This window comes from Amblyomma maculatum, chromosome 5, assembly GCF_055883805.1.
Source record: "Amblyomma maculatum isolate TAMU_Amacu chromosome 5, ASM5588380v1, whole genome shotgun sequence".
NCBI lineage: Eukaryota > Metazoa > Arthropoda > Arachnida > Ixodida > Ixodidae > Amblyomma > Amblyomma maculatum.
The window spans coordinates 33658177-33674927 of NC_139348.1; positions in this window are offsets into that span (position 1 = coordinate 33658177).

The following is a 16751-nucleotide window of genomic DNA, read 5'->3' on the forward strand; positions in this document are numbered from 1 at the left end:
TGCAAGTAGCATCCCAGCTAAGGCGAAAGTGTGTGTCACAAAGCAGCCAGGCCTTGCTCGCACATTTTACTTGCAACCTCACTGGTTACACCAGTAGTTAAGAGACATGGATCTAAGACCATGCACTCACATTGCTCCTAGGAATGCCTTTTTCGTTTTTTAATGGATGAAATATAGTGGGTGTATGTGGTCTTTGGGGCAATGTTCATATGCTCACTCAGCATGTACCTCACTTATCTTTCACTTGTTCCATTTGGAAGCATTATTCAAGGAAAATATTTAGAGACCACATGCTTGTACAACCCTTCACTTGTCCCTTTGAGAATTCTCGCCTCGCGTTTTTGCATTTGTATGTGGTTTTGCATTTTAGTCGTTCCAGAGCAAAAACTTGTAGTTGATGACTTGTACTTGCTAACTAAACTAAGCTTTGCTAAATTCACTTTTTTTTTTCTCTAGACGGCTACAGGAAGCGGCTACAGGACATGGGCATGCCACTGAAAATGGCTCGGGAGGCTGCCATGAAAGACGTGACGGGCCTCATTAATGAAAAGATTGCAGATCTCAGAAGGCAAGCGAGGAGGTAATTGATTAATTTTATGCCATTTTGTGCATGACATTCAAAAAGCGTCTAAGCTTGTCAGGTCTGTCATTACTTATGCTTGCCTTTATTACTTTAGGGAACAAGCTGCCAATGGAGCACTGCAGGGAGCAACCACACAAGCAGCTATACAGAAGGCAATTGGTGAATAATTCACAAAGGCACATGCAAGGAATGTTTTGAATTTGGAACTTTCACCATTCAGCTGCGCTATTTTATGGGTATCTAGTTTAAGAGAATCTTATTTGTTTCAAGTAGAGAAGCACTTTACATTGTAAGTACATTAAAGTAATAAATGTGAAAGTGTGTTACTTACTAAATAGAGCTGTGTTGTCTTCATTTTAAATAATTCATGCAGATCTTGTTCTGGCCCACTCTAAATGCATGTAAACTTTGTTAAATATAGGCAGTCTTGTAATCACCAACATTATAACAAAATTAGTCCCGCAAGCATCAACATGCACCAAATGATGAGAGTGTAGGTCTAGTACTAGTTGCCTAGTTAATACTCACTGGAGTAAGAACTTCCCAGCTATATTTGGACAGCATTGATTCCATTATGTTATAATGGGAACTAGTTGGAATCGCCCAGTTAAAACCTATTGGAGTTGTCCACTTGGAACCAGCTGGAATCGTCCAATTATAACCAGCTGGAATCGCCCAGTTGTAACCACCTTGAATCGCCCAATTGTAACCACCTGGAATCGCCCAATTGGAACCAGCTGGAATCGCCCAATTCGAACTTGCTGGGATTGACCAAATGGTGTCCGAAAATCTAACTGGTACCAATTGGAAACATTCCAATAGGAATCTCTATCTGGTACCAATTTGAAAAATTGCAATAGGAACCAATGAACTTTTTCGACTGGGTATCACTGTACTGTCCTTCGTAATTTCACATTTCACGTATGCTTGGATCCAACATGCTTGGACTACTTGGACCACGCACACCTCGTATAAACTTCGATTTGGCTACATTTGGCTATCACTACCAAGTAACCACTACAACACTGCAATCTACACATCCGGCTTTTCCGACGTATCCAAATTCCAAAAGGCCCATCCCCATCCATCTACCTTGCGTATCCCGGAGAAAAATGCATAGGGTCCGTCGGACGTTAAACTTGAACCCCGCCGACCGGGTCCGTCCGCCGTACCTCTGAAAAACATTTCCCGAGTCCGTCCGACGTATCCCGAAGAAAAACACACCGGGTCCGTCGGACGTACCTTTAAGACCATTGATCGGGTCCGTCCGACGTACCTTTAGCCACAGCCGTGTATCTAAGAATAAAATTGGGATGGAGCGCATTTGGCAAGCACTCGCAGATTATGACTAGCAGCTTACCGGTATCGCTTAAGAGGAAAGTATACAACAGTTGCATCTTACCTGCACTCACCTATGGCGCTGAAATGTGGAGGCTAACCAAGAGGGTTCTACTTAAGTTGAGGACAACTCAGAGGGCTATGGAACGAAAAATGGTAAGGGTAACATTAAGAGGTAGGAAGCGTGCAGAGTGGGTCAGAGAAATAACTCAAGTTACCGACATTCTAGCGCAAATTAAGAAGAAGAAATGTACTTGGGCAGGACATGTAGTGCGAAGAGAGGGTAACCGATGGTAGCTTAGGGTAGCAAACTGGATTCCAAGGGAAGGAAAGCGTAGCAGTGGGCGGCAGAACGTCAGCTGGGCGGATGAGGTTAAGAAGTTCGCAGGGGTCAAGTGGATGCAGCTAGCACAGAACCGGGTTAAGTGGAGAAATCTGGGAGAGGCCTTCGCCCTGCAGTGGGTATAGTCAGGCTGATGATGATGATGATGATGAGGATGTATCTGACCAGGCTAACCGGACACTCGGTTTCGTACACCGCCTTTATACAGCTGCAAATAGTTCCGTTAAGCTTCATTTGTATTAGATGTTAATAAGACCTAAACTTAAATATTTATGCTGTATTGAAGGTTCCAATCAAATAGCTTTACTTAACACTTTAGAGGCACGTGTACAACCTATTTGGTATCCAATTGAAATTACTTTATTTAACACTTTAGAAGTCGTGTAGAGTCACGCGGCCCATTTTATAGATTTAAATTGCTCTGAAAAAAAATACAAATTCAACCCTTGTTCTTCCGCTTAATATTCCCTGCGACATAATCTAACGTGCTGCAAAGAAGATGAAGATGTGCTATTAAAGAAAGAGGAGGAAGTGGCGCGCTGAGGCAGGGACGACTGACTGCTGAAAGAAATACGCTTCATCTGGGTCCCCGGACACAGCGGTATTTTCCAGAACGAAGCGGCAGATTTCCTGGCCAAATCAGCTATTGATGCATCTGTTTTATGTACCATCCCTAATATCACCATTTTTGGAATGTCCCGTTTCCAGCGATATCAATACCTCGCCGCTACATGCAATGATTCTTTGCTATCTACAGCCGAATACCAGCATCTCATATACTCATGGAAAGTTCGAGCATGTAAATCACGGCAGTGTGAGGTAACGATGACTCTCCTGAGATGCAGGATTCCTCGCCTAAATCTTTATTTATGTAGATGCGGGATCAGCCCCACAAACCTTTGTGAGGCTTGTGGTGAAATTGAAAATATTGATCACTTCCTTCTCGCTTGCCGAAGGTTTTCACATCAGAGGAGGGTGCATTTAAAAACTCCAATTGCACGCTTGGGATTTACGTTGTCGGTGCCGCTTCTACTCTCCTTTGGTGCGAGTGCGAAAGGATTTGCGTTGCCTCAAATTTGTCAGTACTTACATAACTACATCGCAGCTACGGACAGATTCCCTTGCTAATTGCATTCCAAATTTACAAAACTCCAAATTTTTGCTTCATATTTTTTCATTCAGTAACTTTTGTGATCTTAAAACTTATGTTTTTGTTTGGTTGTCAATTACTTTAATACACTAATTCAGTTTGTGTAGGACATTTGGCAGTCCACACTGAACCCTGGCCAATCCCCCTTCGTGGGTATGTGCCAAATATCAAGGAGGAAAAAGAAGAAGACTGCTGACATGATGTTCCCGAGGTCGCGAGGTTGCGGACCCATTTCGTCGCCACACTAACCTTGCTCGTGGGGATCAGAGACAGGAAGGACTTGCTTTGCTCCTTGACGATCGGCTAAGTATTGGGTTGCTGGTCCCGGTTTTGTCTTTCCCCTGTGCTTCTTTTGTTCTCTGTTGACTAACACACGCGGTGACATTGTCAATTTAAGGTAATGTCGACGCAGTCCCCCGGCCAAGGGCGCTCCCCTTGGTCGGCTTCCCTCCTGACCGATGATCTGCCCTTGGAAGCTTTTCAGAGCTCCGGTGTCCGCAACATCCCTGTGGCACTCGTACCTAAGGATGGGGGCACCATTAAAATGAACAACCCAAGAGCTGTTCGAGCTGCCCTTCAGGAAATAACTTCCTTCTACGAAGGAATAGCCGAGGTGCGCCAATTTGGTCGCGGCGGGATTCTTTGCCGTTCGCCAGAACTATCATGCATAAAGGACCTGCTAAAATGCTCCTCTTTCGCTTCTCATCAGGTAAGCAGTTTTATCCCTTCACACCTGGCTTGCACACGAGGTCTAGTTCGAGGTGTAGATTCCTCATTAAGTCCACAAGAAACCCTTGACCTTCTTTCCGCGGCAGGCGTTGTTGCGGTCTATCGCTGTAGCCGGGAGGTAAATAATGTTCGTGTGCCGACAGAATCGGTTATTGCTACATTTGCAGGCACAGTCTGTCCATCGGAGATTAAAGCATGGCCTTTAATTTTCAGAGTAGATCACCTACCATCAAAGCCTCTGCAGTGCAACAACTGTTGGCGTTATGGCCATACTGCAGGCGGTTGCAAATCCACTTTGCGGTGTTGCAAATGCGGTGAAGCACATAAAACACACTTATGCTCTGATGAAATTGTCAAATGTTGCCTTTGCGGCGGACTTCACTCAGCAAATTCTTTGGAATGTCCCTCTAGAGCGCATGAAATGAAAATTCTGGAGATTATTGACCGCAAACGTTGCTCGAGGCGTGAGGCAATTCAGGAAATTAAAGACAGAGCTCATGGGTATGCAGGTGTGTCGGCCCGTTCAGGTGCTCCATTAGATTCCACGATGTCTAAAACCATAATAACTGCTATGGAAGCAACCATGACCAAAATGGTGGATAGGATTGTGACAATAGTCACAGAATGCATATCCAATGTTCTAGCAGCTCATAATTCTCAGACTGTGCAAACTGCTATGGTTTCTCCTACGGCACCTGGACATTCACTATCAGTGCAGCACTCATTAGCTGCAATGTCTTGTTCGCAAAATGAGTCTCTTTCCGCGTTACCTATGCCTAATTCCAACAAGTCAGACGAGGCTCACGATGCAGATATGGAAGAGACAGATACGCGAATTCTAAAACGCAGTGGATCCCCGTTGTCAAACCCGTCATCACCTCGCCCACAAGCAAAATCAAAAAAGCAACAGCTAGGATCTAAACCAAAGGAAAACATTTTGGGGCAGGCTGTTGCTGCTGCCCGGATTACATAACCATAGGAAAGTTAAAAGTTCTTCAGTGGAACTGTAGATCTCTTCTTTCAGCTACTACAGATTTAGTTTATCTTTCTTTAAAACATAATCCAGTAATAATTGTTTTACAAGAAACTTGGCTTACAACTGAAAAACATTTTCACTTACAAAATTATCGATCATTCCGACAAGATCGCCAGTCAAGAGGTGGTGGGTTACTAATTCTAGTTTCTTCAAAATTTTGTCATAGGGCTAAGATTTCTTTTCAATATTCTAGTTTAGATTCAGAATTATTGGCTCTAGATTTTGAAATTCTAGGGTTCAGTCCGTTTACATTAGCGAATGTTTATTTCCCTCATGGTGTTCAGGACACCAGATCTCTAGACCACCTACTAGTTAATTGTCAAAATTTGGTTATTTTGGCTGGAGATTTTAATTCGCACCATGTATCGTGGGGTTACAAGGCGGATCCCTGCGGCAAGCGTCTGTGGGATTGGCTTTCACAGAATAACCTTCACTGCATGAATTCTGGCTTACCAACTTTTGTACGTGCTCACAGTCAATCTGTGATAGATTTAACTTTTTCCAGCACTAGTGCTTCTATTCTAAATTGGTCGACAATTGATGGTGGCACCTCTAGCGACCATATACCTATTGTTTTTGAGGTTAACTGCCGCTTATCTCTGCCGACATCTCAGTTGAGATCATACGTAAATTATAACCAGTTTCACTCATTTTTGATTTCGTCTCTTGAGTCAGTGGTTGAGTCTACGGAAGAGTTAAAATCGCAAACATTATGCTAGGCTATTGCATCCTGTCGTAAGAAGTGTGAATTCTTAGTACGTGCATCTAAAGGCAATGCATCACCAAAATGGTGGAATGCAGATTGTTCGCGCGATTATAGAAGAAGAAAGACTGCATGGAAGAAGCTCCTTCACAACCAGTGCCCCAAAAATTGGCATGATTATAAATTTTTTGCAGCTGCATTTAAACGCACAGTCGCACAAGCGAAAGATAATTATGATAATGAGTATTTCAATTACCTTTCACAATCTAATAACCGACGTGCACTTTTCAGGTTTTTAAAATCGCGGAAAAAGATTCCTGTCTCAGAAAATTTACCCTCATGTGTTTCGACTCCTAAAGAAGCTCTTAGAACAGTAGAAAACATCGCTAAAGGTTTAGAAAAGCGTTTTTTGTCAACACTTCCCAAATACCGTACGTTAGTAGGCCCAGTATATACGGTTAAGGATGTTCCTAAAATTACTTTTTCTCAGCTTTCTTCGATTATAATGACGTTGCCAACTGCTGCGCCTGGCCCTGACGGAGTAACGTCAAAAATGTTAAAAATCCTCTTTGAAGTGTCTCCAAATTCCTTGTAAGAATTGATAAATTACTCAATTATTCATTCTTGGATACCTGGTGACTGGAAACTAGCCAAAGTGATTCCTTTACGGAAACACAATGGTGGTGGCTATACTTTGGAAAATATCAGACCAATATCTTTAACATCAAACTTGGTAAAATTAATTGAAAGGGTCGTACTCAAACGTGTTACCGAGTTTGTCGAACAAAAACATGTTCTTAGTCCCTGTCAAATCGGATTTCGAGCAAAATTTTCAATATGGAATGCACATACCGACCTTGAGAGTCGAATTCTTCTTGCGCGGCGAAAAAAATGCATGCTGCATTGGTGACTCTAGATATAGAGAAGGCTTATGATAGTGTAGAGCCCCGAATTTTATTGCACAGATTAGAATCGCAATGTTTTCCACAATACTTAATTGATTGGATATCTACATTCCTACAAAACAGACAATTTTACTGTTCATTGAATGGAGTACGTTCTAGCAAATATCAACAAACCAGAGGTGTCCCTCAAGGGGCACTTCTCTCGCCCGTGCTCTTTAACATTTTAATGAGTTCAATTCCCACTCATCAGGAGATCCGCACGTATGTCTATGCGGATGACATCGCATTCTTTACGGCTGCACCTGACATTCAATCCCTCAACAGGCGCCTGCAATCGTACCTAAGCTCCCTTCAAAATTGGTTAGATGACTTAAGATTTAAATTAAATGTTAAAAAGTGCGCGTTCCTTGTTTTCCAAATTCAGGATCCGGTAACTCTTGCTCTAACATTTAAGCAGGAAATGATTCCTCAAGTTAAGTCTTTGAAATATCTAGGGGTGATTTACGATGACCATCTGGCATGGAGGGATCACATTGAACATGTTGCAGCGAAGGGGGCACGTGCTGTGGGTATGTTGCGCAGGTTAAGCAGTCCAAGGTCTGGGATGCGGCGAGACGCACTTTTAATGATTGATGTTATGTATGTCCGCCCAATTATAGAATTTGGATCTGTGTTATTTTCTGGTTCACCTGCTTACAAAATTCGTCCGCTTGTTCTTTTAGAGCGGGAAGCGCTTAGATTATGCCTTCGGCTCCCCAAATTCGTGGCTAATAATGTATTATACCTTGAAGCCCGAATACCACCGTTATTAACTAGATTACAATTCTTGACTGTCCAGACGTATCTGAAAATATATGAATCACAATTCCACCGCTCCATATCAATTTTTTGTTGCGAGCCAGACTCCTTTTTTGGAGTCGTATGGCCTCGGTTTCATACCCCGCAGGTAATTCTAGTGCAAAATCTGTTACAACCTTTGCACGTAGTCCTTTCTAACATCCTTCCAACAAAAGTAAGTGCATCGTCGGTTCAAATTATCTATGATGACATTTTCCCAAATAATGCGAAACACTAGCACCTCACATTTTAAATGGATTATTAGAAGATCATTTACAAAGTCTTCCCGTTAGCATAACGATAGCAACGGATGCTTCTCAATTTAATGAAAAAGCCGGCGTTGGAATATACTGTCCGCTTTTAGACTGGGCTTTTTCAGTCCGTCTTCCGGATTTTACTCCAATTTTCCAGGCGGATTTGCTGGCTGTGGTGCTTGCTCTGCGCAAACTAGACCCAACATACTCAACAGTGGCTGTAATTACAGACTCTTATTCTTTGTGCTTGTCGCTTTCTTCGAATGTGGACTCGCAAATTTTAAACACCTTTCTTTCATTGCTCCCCTCACATTTGAGGCTCATACATATAGTGTGGGTACCAGGACACAGCAATGTGACAGCCAATGAGATTGCAGACAGACTAGCCAAAGATTCTCTGAACGGCCCTGTATTGCCCATCCTCCCGCCAACAGCGTACATAACAGCAGCACGATTTCGGCGGCGTGCCTTATTAAGCACGCAGTCTGGATCTATTTTATCCTCGGATGACTACCGGCACCTCAAATATTCCTGGAATAGGAAATCATGTCAATCAAGGCAGACTGAGGTCTCTCTAACAAGGCTACGCTGTCGTATTCCGCCCCTAAATTTCTATATGCACAGGTCTGGTTTGGCGCTTTCTCCTGTCTGCGCATTCTGCGGGGAACCGGAAACAATAGACCATTTCTTGATATTTTGCCGCCGTTTTACCATGATAAGAAAGCGGTACTTAGAGAAGCCGTTACAACAGCTGGGTCTTAATTTGAGCAGCCAAATTTTATTATCGTTCGGTGCCACCATGCTTGGGTACAGCCACAGGTATGTTTTCAAAGCCATTCAAAACTTCTGAATAGAAACAAAACGTCTACCTGGCTAATATGCTTCGAAGTTTTAATCTGTACATATAAATCTTACTATTCTCCTACTGCGTGCGTTAGTATTTACTCTTATATATTTTGGTTTATCATATTTACATTTCCTTTTCTATTCCCTAGCATTTATTATTTTTTTCCCGATGTAGCTATACATCTCAAAATCTAATATCTCTGCACCCCAATTCTTGGCCGATCCCCCTGTGTGGGTATGTGCCATCACATTAGAGGACAACAACAACAACAACAACAACGACGCCCCGTTTTCAACGAAGGCTTGCAGCATAACAACTTGATGGAGGTGCTGGGTGCGACTAACCTCGTCAGCAACGACTCTACCACTCGGACCTCGCCGCAGTCGACGCCCATTGCCGGGTTGCCACCTTATATTACTGAGATGTCCGTGGACGGAGACGGCGCGCCCAGAGCAGCATCAAGTACCTTCTGGCCACATTACCGCGAGCCCCGATCCTTCGCGGGCTCGTCGGTGAAGGCGTAGATGAATGGCTGACGCATTATCAACGCGTCAGCCATTCATTAGGTGGGACGTGACCGCCCAACTTGCCAATGTGGTGTTCGCGCTCCCAGACATGGCGCTTACGTGGTACGAGAACCACGAAGACTCCTACACGTTTTGGACGCGTTTTGTAGAAGAGCTCAGCAAGTGCTTCTGGAACTCCGCTGCAAAAAAAGAAGTGTGCAGAACAGACACTGGCAGTATCAGCATTCGAACGCAAGATCTTCAGTGAACAAGTCCGAGAAATGCTCCACAAGAGGGTCATTCAGGAGTCTTGCAGTCCCTTGGCGGCTCCTGTAATTCTGGTGCGCAAGAAGTACGGCACGTGGCGGTTCTGCGTGAATTATCGACGTTTGAACGCCATCACGAAGAAAAAGGTCTGTCCCCTCCCTCACATAGATGACGCCATAAATTGCCTTTCTGCCGCCTCCTACTTTTCTTGCGTCGATTTAAGATCCGGATATTGGCAGATTTCTGTGCACCCTGATGGTAATTGAAAAAAAACGGCATTTGTCACTCCAGACGTATTTTTCTACTCAATTTTACGCCTTTAGGGCTTTGCAACGAGGCCGAAACTTTTGAAAGGTTTATGGACACGGTGCTTCGGGGTTTAAAGTGGGACATCTGTATACGCTACCTAGATGATGTAGTTAATTTTGGAAAGACTTTCAGGGAACGCAACGAACGCCTTGCTGTTGTCCTGGACTGTTTGCGTCAGGCTAGCCTTATTCTAAATTCCAAGAAGTGCCTGTTTGGCGAGAGGCAGGCAGTGGTGCTCGGACATCTTGTGGACGAACCCGTGGTGCGACCTGATCCCAAGAAAACGGAAGCTGCCGAATCGTTTGAGACACCCTCGACTGTATAAGAGTTTTGTAGCTTCTTGGGGTTATGTTCTTATTTCGGCGTTTTGTACACCGCTTTGCTGATATCGCCGCCCCGCTGATGAGTTTGTTACACAGACTCTTCTTTCAAATGGACCTCCGAATGTGAAACGTCATTTCGTCAGCTCAAGTTTCTGTTGGCATCGCACCCTATTCTATGCCACTTCGATCCTGCCGCGGCCCCCAGTTCGCACGGATGCGAGTAGTATGGGCATTGGGGCTATTTTGATTCAGCGCTGCAATGATCAAGAACATGTTATTGCATATTTCAGCCCTAGTTTAAGCACGTCCGAAGCGTAACTACACTGTTACTGAGCAGGAATGTCAAGCAGTGGTATTCGGTCTCCAGCGGTTTCGGTCGTATACTTACACAGTCGCCCATTTAGCATTGTAACCGACCATCCCTCTCTCTGCTGGCTTGCAGTCATGGGCAGTATCCAAGATACATGTATCTTCGATACTATCTGTAGATACATTTTGTATATCGGTATTAGGTATCGTGTGCTGAAAATGAAAGTATCGGTATCGAAAATACATTTTCAAAGTATCGTGTTTTTGAAGATACTCGATACTAAGCAAACTTCAAATATTGAAACCGCTGTGAGACTAGGTTGACGGCGCTCGTTCAGACGGTAGTACAGGCCCTGCGACAGCTCGACTTGTAGTATCACCTGAGTTTCCTACATATTCCCCGGCCCCTCAGTGTCAACCACATTTCCAGATTCCTTTTCTTTAAAACTGAATGAGGCAATAGTAAGTAGGTGCTCACGAGGTGCTTTACTTTTGAGCATCGAGTGCGTACCACGAAGCTGCGTACCACGAGCGGACACCCAGAGATATAGGAAGCTTGCATGAAGCGACGCATGCTGGGTAATCCGCCATGATGTCGCTGGCAGCCGACAGCGGGCAGCGCAGCCAGGCTGAATTGAGCAAGTGCCTTGTCGTTTTTGGTGGTCCACCTGCAAACACGAGGCTTTTCGTGCGCTACTCTTACGTGCATGCGATTGTCGGCAGATTCCTGAGGAACGTATGCGTCGACGCTGTGCCCGAAAAATCGGGAGCGCTATGGAGAAATGCAAAGTAGTGCGACGCGGACCTGTTCAAGCTACGCTTCTTCAAGCGTGAACGACTGACCGCACTATGCGTCTGCATCTGGCTGCCCGTCGACATCGCCAACATTCATGATTTCAGTTCTGGCGAGTAGTTTGATACTTTCCTGGATTGGCGTCGATTTCACATGTGTTGGCCCGTACGAGTCATTCGCATCGGCGTCGCTAGAGAAATCATTTGCCTTCTTGCCCTCGTGCAGACGTATTTTTGCAATCGTGAAGAACCAGCAGTCAGCCTGTTCGATCGCGCCAGCATCGTCTGGGCGCGCACTACGCGACCATGTAACGATCTGTGGCAGTGCAGTGCTGCGTCGTCTGCTGCCAACGGCAACATCATAGCGGATTACCCAGCATGCATCGCTTCATGTAAGCTCCCTATATGAACATAGCGATAACGTAAGGCGAACACGCAGTAGGGATCACGCACAATGGTGTACTCCCAGCCGCTCTTCCCACCCTTTGCCATCCGCCCCCTGTCCATCTCTGTGGCTTTTGATTCTCGTCAAGCAGTGCCCTCGGTGTGCTGTCGGACGCAGTAACTCATGCACAACCCTTTCCAAAACAGCTGGGCTCCTCGTGCCGGCTCTGCTTGGCAGCAAGAACACATGCTTCTAAGGGCGATGCAGTCAGCTAAACACGTTCTTGTAATTACGGCGTTTGGTGGAAAACAAATACATTCTTTGTAACTGCACAGGGAACAGGCTTCCATTAGACTTTTTTTAAAAAAAAAAATGTGTAAAATTTTATGAAATGCACGACATGAAAGCTATGAATACAATTTTTCAGTATAGTTCGAATAACAAATTATGCGTTGTGACGCCCGACTACTGTGCCGGAGTTCCCGGGATCGAATCCCGGCCTCGGCGGCTGCGTTTCGATGGAGGCGAAACGAAGTGGCGTCCGTGTGCTGTGCGATGTCAGCGCACGTTAAAGATCCCCAGGTGGTCGAAATTACTCCGTAGCCCTCCACTACGGCTCCTCTTTCTCTCTTTCCACTTTCATTCCCACCTTCCTCCCTTCCCTTACGGCGCGGTTCGGGTGTCCACAGAGCAAGTGTGACAGTTACTGCGCCTTTCCCTTCCTGTGAACCAATTTAACCAACAATTTTTTTGCGAAGAACATTTGGGCAAACCTTGCATAAAACTTGTAGAGATATCTCTGTGGTAAAAAAATATTTTTCAAATATGCGAAGAGACCATATTAGCCACTTTCTGTTAAAAAGATACTTGTATCTTTTATCTACTGTAGCTGTAGTTCTCTAGCGACGCTAGTGAACCTCGAGTTTCCTAACTACCTGCAGAATGTTTGAGTGAAAGCGGCTATGGTTCACACTTACACGCTGATAAAAGGCATCTTGATCAAAAACAATACTGCGGTGTGATCGTGTGTGCATGCATAGAGGATTTTCTCATTTGCTTCGTTTTTATTGCACCCTCATCGCGCTCTTTCCGGACTAAATAAAGTTCAGCCATTTTATTTTGTTTTTCTTCTAGCTTTTAACAATATGCAAGGCTTCAAAAGTTTGTTATCGCACTAATGGCAATATAACTGCGCAATTCTCCAAACACGCAGGTTGCACCTTTGTATTTGTTGGTATAGAGAAGTTTTCACAGGTCGGTTCGCATGAAGAGCATTAATTTAACGAAATATTTCGCTAGGCTGCTTGTGGAGGTGATCGCTTAACTGTATCCAATTCTTCAATTCAATGTGAAGGTTTGACAAGGACAGCGTCCCAAACAATAACTCCGTGCTGGCATATTCATTAAGCCCCTTCAGAAACACTACGCTATAGGAATGCTCTAAAGATTTTAGAGAGCACGGTAAAATGTCCTAATGCCGCTAATCGTATTACCACTTTTATTGTGTTAGGATTTCAGTGATGTATCGAGGTATCGACGATACAGTGTTGAGTATCTGTATCGCAACTCGATTTCGATCCTGTATCTTGTATCGGTATAGGAAATACAATTTTTCAGGGTATCGAGTATCGGTATCGAAGATACTTTTTTGAAGTATCTTGCCCAGCCCTGGCTTGTCGCAACGCAACATCGGAGAGGGGGAAAGAAAGAGAGAGAGAGGGCCGGCGTCGGTGAATTCCAAGCTCTGGTTCGACGGCGTTGCAAAGGGTGTCACAAGTGTCCGACAGATGAACAGCACGCATCGGGAGGACGCTGGTATACCGGCGCCGACGCGTCGGAAACATTTTTACTGTGGTTTTAGTTCCGAACCGCCCAACGTTATGGCGTCTCCACAATACAGGGTTGCCACAACTGCCGCCGGCTAAACCTGATAGTGAATGGGGTCTATACCTTCGAGGGGCGGCCGACGCCACGCCGACGCAGACTAGCTGTCTATCAAGTCTTCCTTTAGCCACCACTGACTTCGAAGCCTACAACTTCGACGACTACATTTCGGTTGTGGTTGCCGAATTTCCGGACATTCAGGCGTTTAGATCGGAATAGAAAAAAGATCCGGGCCTCATGACTCTCTACAACGCCCCGCAGACACGTCGAGGTGCCGGCCGTTTTTTATACGTGATGGTGTCCTGTGGAATAAGAACTATTCTTCAGTGGGCCCACCTTTACTACTTGTTGTTCCCTAAAGCCTCTGTTCGTCTGTTTTGCGAGTACTGTACGACGATCCCACGTCTGGTCATCTCGGATCGGCTCGGACGCTCCGCAGCGCACAAGAACGCTTTTATTGGCCGAAGATGCGATCGACCATTGACAGATATGCGGCCAGTTGCACACAATGGCAGCGGCACAAACACCTTACAGTTGCTCCCGCTGGGCTTTTGCACCCTGTGCCACCTCCCAGCATGCCCTTTGAGCAAGTTGTCATCGATCTGCCGGGTCCATTTCCAAAGTCTTACTTTGGCAACCACTGGATTGCTTGCGCCGATTATCTTACTAGGTTCTGCGAAATGGCGGCTATCGCATCAGCCACACCCCATCAATTTTCGCAGTTTCTGCTCGGTTTAGTTATTTTACGGCATGGACCACCGCGGATTCTGATAAGTGACCGGGGCCGCCAGTTCACGGTGGATGTTGTAGAGGAGCTCCTGAATCTATGTTCAACGAATTTTCGTCCCTCCACACCTTACCACCCACAGACTAATGGCTTGACAGAGCTCATAAACAGGACGTTGACAAATATGATTTCAATGTACGTAGCTGCGGACCACAAGAACTGGGACACTATCCTGTCTTTTGTCGCGTATGCCTTCAATACAGCCACCTATGAGATTACGGTTTATAGCCCGGCCACCACGTCACACCCTGGACACTATATTGCCGTTCTCCCTAAGCGATGAACCCTGCATCGCTAAAACTCTGTGTCTCGCAGAAGCTCGGCGACTGGAGCGCCTGCGGACCATTGCTTCGCAAGACCGCTCCAAGGAACGCTGCGATAAACGCCGTCGGCCCGTCACCTACGCTCCGGCCGATGCTGTCTGGCTTTGGCGACCGCTACGAAGGCGTGGCCTTAACCAGAAATTGTTGGCTCACTACGATGAACCTAACGTGATCATAAACCGCATAAGTGACGTGACAGCTACGAGCTTGCACGCCTCACTGCGACAGGTCGTTGTTCGAAAAAGACTGAACTATCATACGTTGCGCGCTTGACGCCCTGCGACACTCGTGAAACCTCGTACATCGCCCGGTGAGCTTCGGTTGTGCGGGGGAAAATGTAACGGGCTGCAAAGAAGAAGATGCGCTAGGAAAGAAAGGGGACTAAGTGGTGCTCTGAGTCAGAGACGACTGACTGCTGACACGGTGTTCCCGACGCCTCGTTTTCCACGAAGGCTTTCAGTGTAACAATACTTTCGTTTGTGTCATTTCCACCTCGTTTTTATAATCATTTTTATATGGCTGTGGCTAAAGGTACGTCGGACGGACCTGATCAATGGTCTTAAAGGTACGTCCGACGGACCCGGTGCGTTTTTCTTCGGGATACGTCGGACGGATCCGGGAAATATTTTTCAGAGGTACGGCGGACGGACCCAATCGGTAGGGTACGTCCGACAGACCCAATACATTTTTCTCCGATATGAGCCTTGGGATCAGTCGGGAAAGCCGGACGGATCCGAGATCCCCAGATGTGGTTTTATCAACAACATGGTAGCCATATAGCCAAATCAAAGTTGGTATGAGGTGTGCGATATATAAGTGCGAGGTGCAAGAAGTATGTACTACATACTGCATGCGTGAAATGTGAAATTACAAAGAATAGTACAGTGGCAAGAATAGTGCCTAGAATGGGTGATATACTGCGTGATGTCCTGATGATAGGTTTACGTGAGTTGGACCGCGGCAGGGTGGCAAGCACAACCAGAGCGCAAGCGCATGTAATCGCGGTGTTGACGGCCAGCCCGCGGCCCGCACGCCCGCTCATTTGGTCCTCGTTATGATGTGGATTAACGTCTACGACGATAGTTATGTAGTTTTGATTCTTCAAAGTTTCCTCACTTCCATCTGTGATGAGATGCGTCACGTAACGCATCGCTTTCTGCTCGCATTGAGGTTTGGTGCTGCAAGTTCTACGTAGTACATACATTAGCGGCGCTGAAAAAGCCTGGTACCACCGGCGTGTCTCTAGCCCAAGCATCGCGTAATTCGTGTTTGTTGTACAACTGGAGGTGTGGTTTGTGCTTACCGTGAGATGCTGTGATGTACGGATCACGTCCTACGAGAGTGCTGTGTGAGACTACGAAGAATGCTGTGATGAGTGCGCCGATGTCCGGGCGGGCATCAGTGTGTCCGTTTATGATCGGCGATGTTGCACGTGCATGTCAGTGTTTATTAGGTGCAGTGGTAATTTATTTACACGCGCTGTGCAACAATTAGACGAAAATATGTCGTCGACAATTTGTTAGACTGCACTACAGAGCTCAAAACTCGGAAAATGGGTTTCACAGTTTTCACAGTTTGACGTGGACCGAAAAATAAGTGCCCAACCCACACCGCACATTACTACAGGTGAAATGGTTCAGGTTTCTGTAAAATAGCTGCCTGGCACAGCACTTTCCTAAATTTTCAGGCTTTGTACTAATGTCGAAGGCCACTTTCTCATTAATAAAGGAACGAATATGCTTTATGTGTTAGACTAGTGCTTTTTCAACATATTATGCTCATTTTTTTTCGTTTTTCCTTAGTTTCCTTTGTTTTTCATGCTAGAAAAACACAAATGGTACACGTTTAAACTTGTCAGTCCAAAGCTAAACATGAATGTCTGCCATGCAACAGCTTTAATGCTAGAAAGGTTGACGTGTATAGCATGTACGTACACGCTGCGACATCTAAGCGGCATGTTCGGTTACTTGCCCTAAGGTTGTGATGTTTAATGCCAGTGATGGCAGTCGCACAGGTAGGATGTGTTATTTTTTAGATTTTGTAACCTCTCATCTAGGGTTTGCAACATTTGGCTAATTTTAGTTCTCAAACAGTTGTTAAAGATGAAACCGAAGCAGTTCTTGGCATGGTTTCCTGCTTGG